Raw genomic sequence first — 8,717 nt, 5'->3', positions numbered from 1 at the left:
AGCGCGAGAAGAAAGGACAAACGGTGAAGCAGTTTATTGTGAAATCAGACGGCTTGATCACTGGACTGGAAAAGGCCAACGGGACCGTCCTCACAAACGAAAATGAAAATCTCAGAAAGGCTGCCGAAGAACATGCCCTGTGTTCTTCCAAGTGTGAGGAGCTGGCCAACGAGCTCTGCACTCTGAGAAGTGACCTAGAGAAGGCCAAAAAGACCGTCCAGGAGAAGGACGGTAAGATCAGCCAACTGTCAGAGGACAGGTCCTCCTTACAAGATCAGCTGAAACGTGAGCAGGAATCAAGAGAAAGCACTGAGAAACACCTTGATGAGCTCGAGAAACGTAACAGTGAAATTCAATCAGAGCTGGTTAGTAAGGAGAATGTCATCACTGACCTGTTTGCTGAAAACAATCATGTCTGCAACGAACTGGCCAAGAGCAAGGCCAAGTTCAGACAGTTGGAGGAGGGAGAGCTGGAATTTGAGCAAACGCAGAAAAGTTTACAGCAGTCTCTGACTCTTCAGCAAAAAGAGGCTCTAGAGTTAAGGGTAAAGTGTGACCAGCTCAGAAAAGAAAATGAAAACCTCAGAAAGGCTGCCGAAGAACATGCCCAGTGTTCTTCCAAGTGTGAGGAGCTGGCCAACGAGGTCTGCACTCTGAGGAGTGACCTACAGAAGGCCAACAAGACCGTCCAGGAGAAGGACAGTAAGATCAGCCAACTGTCAGAGGACAGGTCCTTCTTACAAGATCAGCTGAAATGTGAGCAGGAAGCAAAAGAACCAGAGGAGCTCAAGCAACATGGCAGCGACCTGATTGCTGAGAGCAAGGATCCCTGCAACCAGCTGTCCAAGAGCAGGGACAAGTACAGACCGTTGGACCCCGAACAGCTGGTAGACATCTTTCTGCCAAAATGGGTAAAATTACAGGAACCTCCAAAAAGAGAACGTGTTGCAGAGACACCAGATAAGAGATTGGACTGGCTGTTCCGCATACACGAGCAGGGCACCCTAGACCAGGACAACCTAAGCGACCAGGAATACGCAGACTACCAGCACGGCTGGGACTACAACGAGAGTGTAGACCACCAGGACCAATACAGCCTGGGCAACCCGAAGATTGGGGATAATTGTGGAAAGGAGACAGGCGAAAGACAGACAGGACGAAAGAAGAAAAAGAAGACACACAGAAGATACTGAAGTAGACCTAAGTCTCTGAATTTAACCTGTTTTTTTTTTCAACAACCACCACTCATGTTCTGTTCTGGTCATTGTGTGTCTGTCATGTCAGTTTATAGCCTCACATTTAGTTTACATTGTTCACCTTGGCTTTTACCACTTTTATGCATGTTTTATCTTGTTTACTGTACTTTTATTATTTTACTTTTAATAAATTTATTTTTTAATACATGACTGACTCCTGTCTACAGCACTTTGTTCAATGAAAGTTGTTTTTTCAAATGTGCTTTATAAATAAAATTAAAAAACTTGACTTGACCTTGTTTACTTGACCTTATTTTATCTAACAGTGTCCAAGTCCAGTTTGTGGTCCAAGTACATTCCCAAGTAGTAGATACACTGATTAATGGATGGATAACATTTACATGTCAGTGTCAGAGTCTCAAATCTGTGGGGTATTTTATGGTAAACTGAATAGAGTTGGATTTATTGAACATAAACAGACAAATGTATTGCTTGAAATAAATGATTTGCTTGGCTTTGATCATTTGATTTGATTGATTATGTTAATCAGGGATAAAAAATGGTTAGTTTTACTGTTAATTAATCATTAATGTTGCTTTACATGCAGGTTCTCAACTGTGACCTCTAATTTTAATTGATAACAAAATGAGATTTACACATGTATTAATTCATGTTAATTTTTGCTCATTAAGATGTTACATCAATCACTTCTGGTGCATGTGTGCGGGCTTCTATATTATATTTATTCATGTACCAATAACAGAGTAGTTAATTATTCATATCTACTCCACTAGGTGGCAATATAACACCAAAGCTGGTGGAGCTCTGCACCTGCTCCCTTCTCTTTGCAGCCATGCAGCTCCACATTGATGGAGCTTCATCCAGGTCATTTTTGGAGCAGGGCAGCTGGACTTGTTGGAGCTCCTTGAAGAGGTTTTGCTGCTCTGCTCCAAGCAGCTTCATCAGCTCTGCTTTCATCAGAAGCTGCAGAAGCTCCTCATTAACAAGATAAAAGAAAAGAAATGCAGCTATTTAACAGTTTCCTCTCATACACACACACACTATATATACTCTACATATATATGTATATATGTAAGGCAGGTATTTATTTTGGCCACTAGGTGGCAGCCGTGTAACAGTTTACCCAGACTTAGTGAGCCCCCCGGGACACCGTAGTTTGGGCGCAACCCTCCTGAACAAGCGCCTGCTCACGCTCACGTTCTCCCTCTTCTTTTCTGGATTCTTCCAGAATCCAGCCCAGTCACAGTGTCGGAGCTGTCCAGCATCTTGGCCTTCTGAAGGCTGCTCACACTGCCGGGGCTGTCCAGCATCCAGGGCGGAGGGTGAATTAGAGTGCGGCTGTCCGTCAAGGACGCAGCTGCATTTAGAGAGGCAGAAGTTGTCTTTGGTGAGGGACGGTAAGCTGGCTGCCGAGCTGTTGCGCCCGGAGGGTTTTTCTGGGGTACCTGTAGCGCACTGGGATTTAATAATTTTTTTATTTTATTTTTTTTTCGTGCCCCTGGTACTGTGCTGGAGCTCCAGGAGGGAGAGTGTGACGGCCGAAGGGCCTAATACTTGTTGTGTGATTGTTCCACTATGGTTGCAGGTTTCCATCAGGGTGGCGCTGTGTTGATTGATCCTGCACTGCAGTCTCTTCTCTTCTCCTGCATTCACCACCTGCCAAATTGGGGGGGCCGTCCAATCGGTTGTGGTAAGGTGAATTTTGCTGTCTTAAGACAATTTTTGTCATGCGTCCTTTTTCCAGTTTACTGTCGGCGTTGCAGGTCCAGTGTAGCGAATTTGGTTGATTGCAGCGGTTAATGCTCTAGGAGACACGCAGGGTTTATTGTGCTGGGGGCCGCAGAGAGGTCAGATAAATCACTGACTCTCTTTGCAGACGTTAAAGCCAGAGAACTAATCAGTTTTAAGACACAAACTTCAGTGAAACTGTATCCAGAGGCTCAAAGGGCGCCCTGGTTAGTGCGCGTAAAACTAACGCCAAATCCCACTGAGGAGCATTTCTTATTGGCGCCCTTCTGGTCACTAGTGACAGGAGGAAACGCATATAGAAGCATCCGGGGCCACGGCCGGTGCGCAAAGAAATCCACTCCCAGCGGAGGATTGTCCAGAGCGCCCACAGAAAACCACAGAGCGCACAGCGCATTCTCGCGTCTGGCAAACAGAATATTTCTACAGAATATTTATTCCAAAAATAAACAGGAAACAACTGCGCGAGTTCAAACCTGCCAGCTTCCCTCTCATCGCTGTCAGAGTCACAGCCACACACGTGGCCGGCTGGCTGATCGGCAATAATTATTATTGTTGTTCAGAAATTATGCCGGCTTTCACAAAAGCTCGGACAACAGTCACTGCAGAAACATGAGTCCACGCATCATCCACAATCCATTCACATATGCTGGCGTATCGCGCGCGGCGCTCCCGCCCAGTAAAGCTGTGCTCGCTGTCTGCCATCCATCGCTCCCACGCCGCTCGCAACTTAACTTTGAACGCCCTGTTTACGCCGATGTCCAGCGGTTGGAGTTCTTTGTTAACACTCCCGGGACTACGGCAAGCACTGAATTCATCAGCTTCGCTTGGTTTTTTTACACCGGCGGTAAGACGGGCGCTCGCGCGCCCATGTCTTCCAGCCCAGTCACAGTGTCGGAGCTGTCCAGCATCTTGGCCTTCTGAAGGCTGCTCACACTGCCGGGGCTGTCCAGCATCCAGGGCGGAGGGTGAATTAGAGTGCGGCTGTCCGTCAAGGACGCAGCTGCATTTAGAGAGGCAGAAGTTGTCTTTGGTGAGGGACGGTAAGCTGGCTGCCGAGCTGTTGCGCCCGGAGGGTTTTTCTGGGGTACCTGTAGCGCACTGGGATTTAATAATTTTTTTATTTTATTTTTTTTTCGTGCCCCTGGTACTGTGCTGGAGCTCCAGGAGGGAGAGTGTGACGGCCGAAGGGCCTAATACTTGTTGTGTGATTGTTCCACTATGGTTGCAGGTTTCCATCAGGGTGGCGCTGTGTTGATTGATCCTGCACTGCAGTCTCTTCTCTTCTCCTGCATTCACCACCTGCCAAATTGGGGGGGCCGTCCAATCGGTTGTGGTAAGGTGAATTTTGCTGTCTTAAGACAATTTTTGTCATGCGTCCTTTTTCCAGTTTACTGTCGGCGTTGCAGGTCCAGTGTAGCGAATTTGGTTGATTGCAGCGGTTAATGCTCTAGGAGACACGCAGGGTTTATTGTGCTGGGGGCCGCAGAGAGGTCAGATAAATCACTGACTCTCTTTGCAGACGTTAAAGCCAGAGAACAAATCAGTTTTAAGACACAAACTTCAGTGAAACTGTATCCAGAGGCTCAAAGGGCGCCCTGGTTAGTGCGCGTAAAACTAACGCCAAATCCCACTGAGGAGCATTTCTTATTGGCGCCCTTCTGGTCACTAGTGACAGGAGGAAACGCATATAGAAGCATCCGGGGCCACGGCCGGTGCGCAAAGAAATCCACTCCCAGCGGAGGATTGTCCAGAGCGCCCAGAGAAAACCACAGAGCGCACAGCGCATTCTCGCGTCTGGCAAACAGAATATTTCTACAGAATATTTATTACAAAAATAAACAGGAAACAACTGCGCGAGTTCAAACCTGCCAGCTTCCCTCTCATCACTGTCAGAGTCACAGCCACACACGTGGCCGGCTGGCTGATCGGCAATCATTATTATTGTTGTTCAGAAATTATGCCGGCTTTCACAAAAGCTCGGACAACAGTCACTGCAGAAACATGAGTCCACGCATCATCCACAATCCATTCACATATGCTGGCGTAACGCGCGCGGAGCTCCCTCCCAGTAAAGCTGTGCTCGCTGTCTGCCATCCATCGCTCCCACGCCGCTCGCAACTTAACTTTGAACGCCCTGTTTACGCCGATGTCCAGCGGTTGGAGTTCTTTGTTAACACTCCCGGGACTACGGCAAGCACTGAATTCATCAGCTTCGCTTGGTTTTTTTACACCGGCGGTAAGACGGGCGCTCGCGCGCCCATGTCTTCCAGCCCAGTCACAGTGTCGGAGCTGTCCAGCATCTTGGCCTTCTGAAGGCTGCTCACACTGCCGGGGCTGTCCAGCATCCAGGGCGGAGGGTGAATTAGAGTGCGGCTGTCCGTCAAGGACGCAGCTGCATTTAGAGAGGCAGAAGTTGTCTTTGGTGAGGGACGGTAAGCTGGCTGCCGAGCTGTTGCGCCCGGAGGGTTTTTCTGGGGTACCTGTAGCGCACTGGGATTTAATAATTTTTTTATTTTATTTTTTTTTCGTGCCCCTGGTACTGTGCTGGAGCTCCAGGAGGGAGAGTGTGACGGCCACAGGGCCTAATGCTTGTTGTGTGTTTGTTCCACTATGGTTGCAGGTTTCCATCAGAGTGGCGCTGTGTTGATTGATCCTGCACTGCAGCCTCTTCTCTTCTCCTGCATTCACCACCTGCCAAATTGGAGGGGCCGTCCAATCGGTTGTGGTAAGGTGTATTTTGCTGTCTTAAGACAATTTTTGTCATGCGTCCTTTTTCCAGTTTACTGTCGGCGTTGCAGGTCCAGTGTAGGGAATTTGGTTGATTGCAGCGGTTAATGCTCTAGGAGCATATGGGATGCTACAGTGCCTTTTTCAGAAGATCAGACATGGAGGCCGAGCACGGCCTGCAGGGTCAGACTAATGAGAAGTTACTTTGTAGTCACAGTCAGTCTGTGTGGCCCAAAATAATAGTAAATGGACCGATATAATAATAACTTAGATCTACGTTGGTCGGTCACATGATCCATGACGTTCCCTCTCTGCCCTGACGTCGTGCCCTGTAGCTGAGCACTGCTAAGCTGCTAGAGATGGTCGGCCACTGCTGGTGGCGACACCGAGGGAGTAAACTACTGGTCCGGTGAGCAGGTTCTGACACCAGACACCAGAGCCTGGAAACCCCTAGTGACAGACAATAGACAATAGTTTGTTCCCATGAGAGCGTAAATGTGTAGCTAAGTGTGTCTCGGTAAACTCCTAAAGCCACCATCCTGTCATGTACCCACTCAATGAAAGCTTCCCCGCCTCCATGTTAAGGATCTGTACAAGGTATGAGCTGCCATTGTTAGTGGCTTCTAACTTTTGGCTGGCTTCTGGTTTTGGTCAAATACGGAGCATTCATCCCCCTTGAGCCTCCACCACTTTCTCTCTTCCCTCCCCTGCACCCCTGCCCTGATACATACCACTCCAGAGTTCATACTATAGAATCGACTGCTTTGTAGAAACACACTGAACCGCTCGGCAACAGTTTGCTGCCCTGAAAACAACTTTTTCATGGACTGCTGTTTGTGGCATGGAGCCTCATGTGCAGGTGAAACGTCACTTTGAATTTAAAAAGGCTGTTAATAAGACTAACAGTGAGTAGGCTTGGGGAGTTTAGACCATTTGGACAATGTCATGTGGAGAACGTTTGCCTTGCTCTGTTGTAGGTGTCACTTCCAGAAAAGAAGCAGGAAATACACAGGGTAAGTCACATTTATCTGAACTATGTTGATGTGTGTGTGTGTGTGTGCACAAATCTTTGCACATCAACATATGCTCCGTGTCCAGTGCAGCTGTTGTGGTGACGCTGCTGTCTACATGAACTTTATGAAAAGCCACCGTGTTTTGTTCGTGTGGATTATTGTTTTGTGAAATGTCGACCAAGTCTATGTGAAGTCTTTGTTTGACTTCAGTCCCAATTAAACTGCCCAGAGATGGGGAGTCCCCGTGTCTTTCCTCTTCTAGGAAAGACTTCTCCTCTGCCATTTTGTCTTTTTGCAGGACAGTGTAGTTGGCCTGGTCCGGGTTGCTTTGCATTGCAAACTTCGTTTACCAGCTCTGCACATTTGTCAAACCAGTGTCTTAGTTCAACATTGTAAGAGAAGACTGGAAGCCAAGCCAAGAAAGCGCCCAAGAGTCAGAGAGAACTGCTTAAGTAGGCATTTTAATTTTTGAAGGCCTCAGGTTTAGGCAGTTTTGTGTCTGAGAGAGTGGCTCAGAGAGTTGGCTGGGCCAAGGAAGGACCTGAAGGACCTGGGTTTAATTCTTGCATTTTTTATTTTGTGAACAGTCAAAGTGAAGAGTGAAAAGTGAGTGGAGAAAATGTGCATACATCTGAAAGAATGGCTCAGAGGGTTAAGTGAGTGGTGTGTTGTTCTGTGGGACTGGGTTCAGTTCCAGTTCCTTTTTTCTAGTGAAACACTCCAAGTAAAGAGTGAAAGGTTCACTGAGGGGAGGTCCAAATGCCTGAGTGTCTCAGGTGGTTAAGGGAGTGCTTTAAGAGCCAGGTTTGATTCCTATGAAATTGCTGTAGTGGCACTGTAACGCAACCACAGAAAAATCATAAGACTGTACTGTAGAACCTAGTGACTAGCCGGCTAGCTGGAATACGAGTCCACAAACAGCTGCTGTGTGTGAATGGAGCTACGTCGTACACTGACACTGCTACTATTTGCAGCACTAGCTGATCTGCTAATGTAAAGCAAAGAGGTCAAACTTAAAGACTACAAAAATAATGTTCATGTCTGCTCTTGTTCTCAGTCATTAGCCAGAAACTGTGGGCTTCTACTGGTCATTTATATATTGTTTATATGTAAATTAATTGTGTGATTGATGAAGCCAAACAAAAACAACATCCTGTGGACATTTGACTAAATAAATATATATATAAAAACACAGTTAGTGTTTAGGAGGTTTTTTGGGTTTTCATGTTTAAAGGATCGGTGAGAGGGACAGTAGGTGGCGGTAATGCACCTCAAACATTGGTTGTCACTCTCCATTAAACAGAAGAAGAAGAAGTTCTCAGGAAGTGATAAGTTGGCAGCACATTGGCGCCATTTTGGAGACAACCTGAAGCAGGTGTGGAAGTTCAGCTGCTTGGTCTGATGTACTGGTGGTGTAACATCCACCGAAAGATTAGAGAAAGGGCCCTGGTTCGACTGAAGGAGAAGAGAGAAGGCCTGGTTCCACAGAAAGGCCTGGAAGCAGAGGCAGCGGCCTGCTGCTGGCGGGCACATGGCGCACAGCGAGGAGCTGCAGCAGGTGCTGTTGGCTTGTTTGAGTTTACAGTGAAGATGAAGACACAAGTTGATGAATGTTGTTTTGTCTTTAGAAGCCAGAGCAGGTGCTTCCACCCTGTGAATGGCTGCAGATCATCTGGACTTCATTACAGAGTCGCTGAGATAAAAGGGAAGCATTATTGTCTGTGTTCAACAATAAGTGTTACATTCAAACGCTTCATAAATATCATTGTGAAGTTAATGCTTGTCTCCATGTAGTGGTGAACAGGAGACAGTTGAAGACACACAGCTGAAAGCAGTGATAATCAGAGCACATGGCGCTCAGGAACAATGCACAGACTGCAGAGGATCCAGGCTCTGAGGACGGGCGCTGCCTGCTTGTGAATTTACAATGAAGTCATGAAGTGTTTTTTTTAAAGTTGAATTTAGTTGTAAATTGTGTCATCACGTCTGATTTTCCCTCTTCAGGCCTTGA

General features: G+C 47.1%; 1 long non-coding RNA gene across 1 annotated transcript; it reads left to right on the top strand.

Moving 5' to 3' along the window:
- Positions 1 to 5,636: 5,636 nt before the first annotated feature.
- On the top strand, positions 5,637 to 8,489 carry LOC114427797 (uncharacterized). Its single transcript, XR_003669479.1, has 4 exons — positions 5,637 to 5,691; positions 6,671 to 6,706; positions 8,010 to 8,264; positions 8,335 to 8,489. It is a non-coding gene; the product is annotated as an uncharacterized LOC114427797 (long non-coding RNA).
- The last annotated feature ends 228 nt before the right edge of the window (positions 8,490 to 8,717 follow it).

Source organism: Parambassis ranga, chromosome 22 (genome assembly GCF_900634625.1).
Source record: "Parambassis ranga chromosome 22, fParRan2.1, whole genome shotgun sequence".
In the NCBI taxonomy this organism is placed as follows: domain Eukaryota; kingdom Metazoa; phylum Chordata; class Actinopteri; family Ambassidae; genus Parambassis; species Parambassis ranga.
Note: the sequence above shows the minus strand (reverse complement) of the source record. Positions and strands in the feature narration are given on the sequence as shown.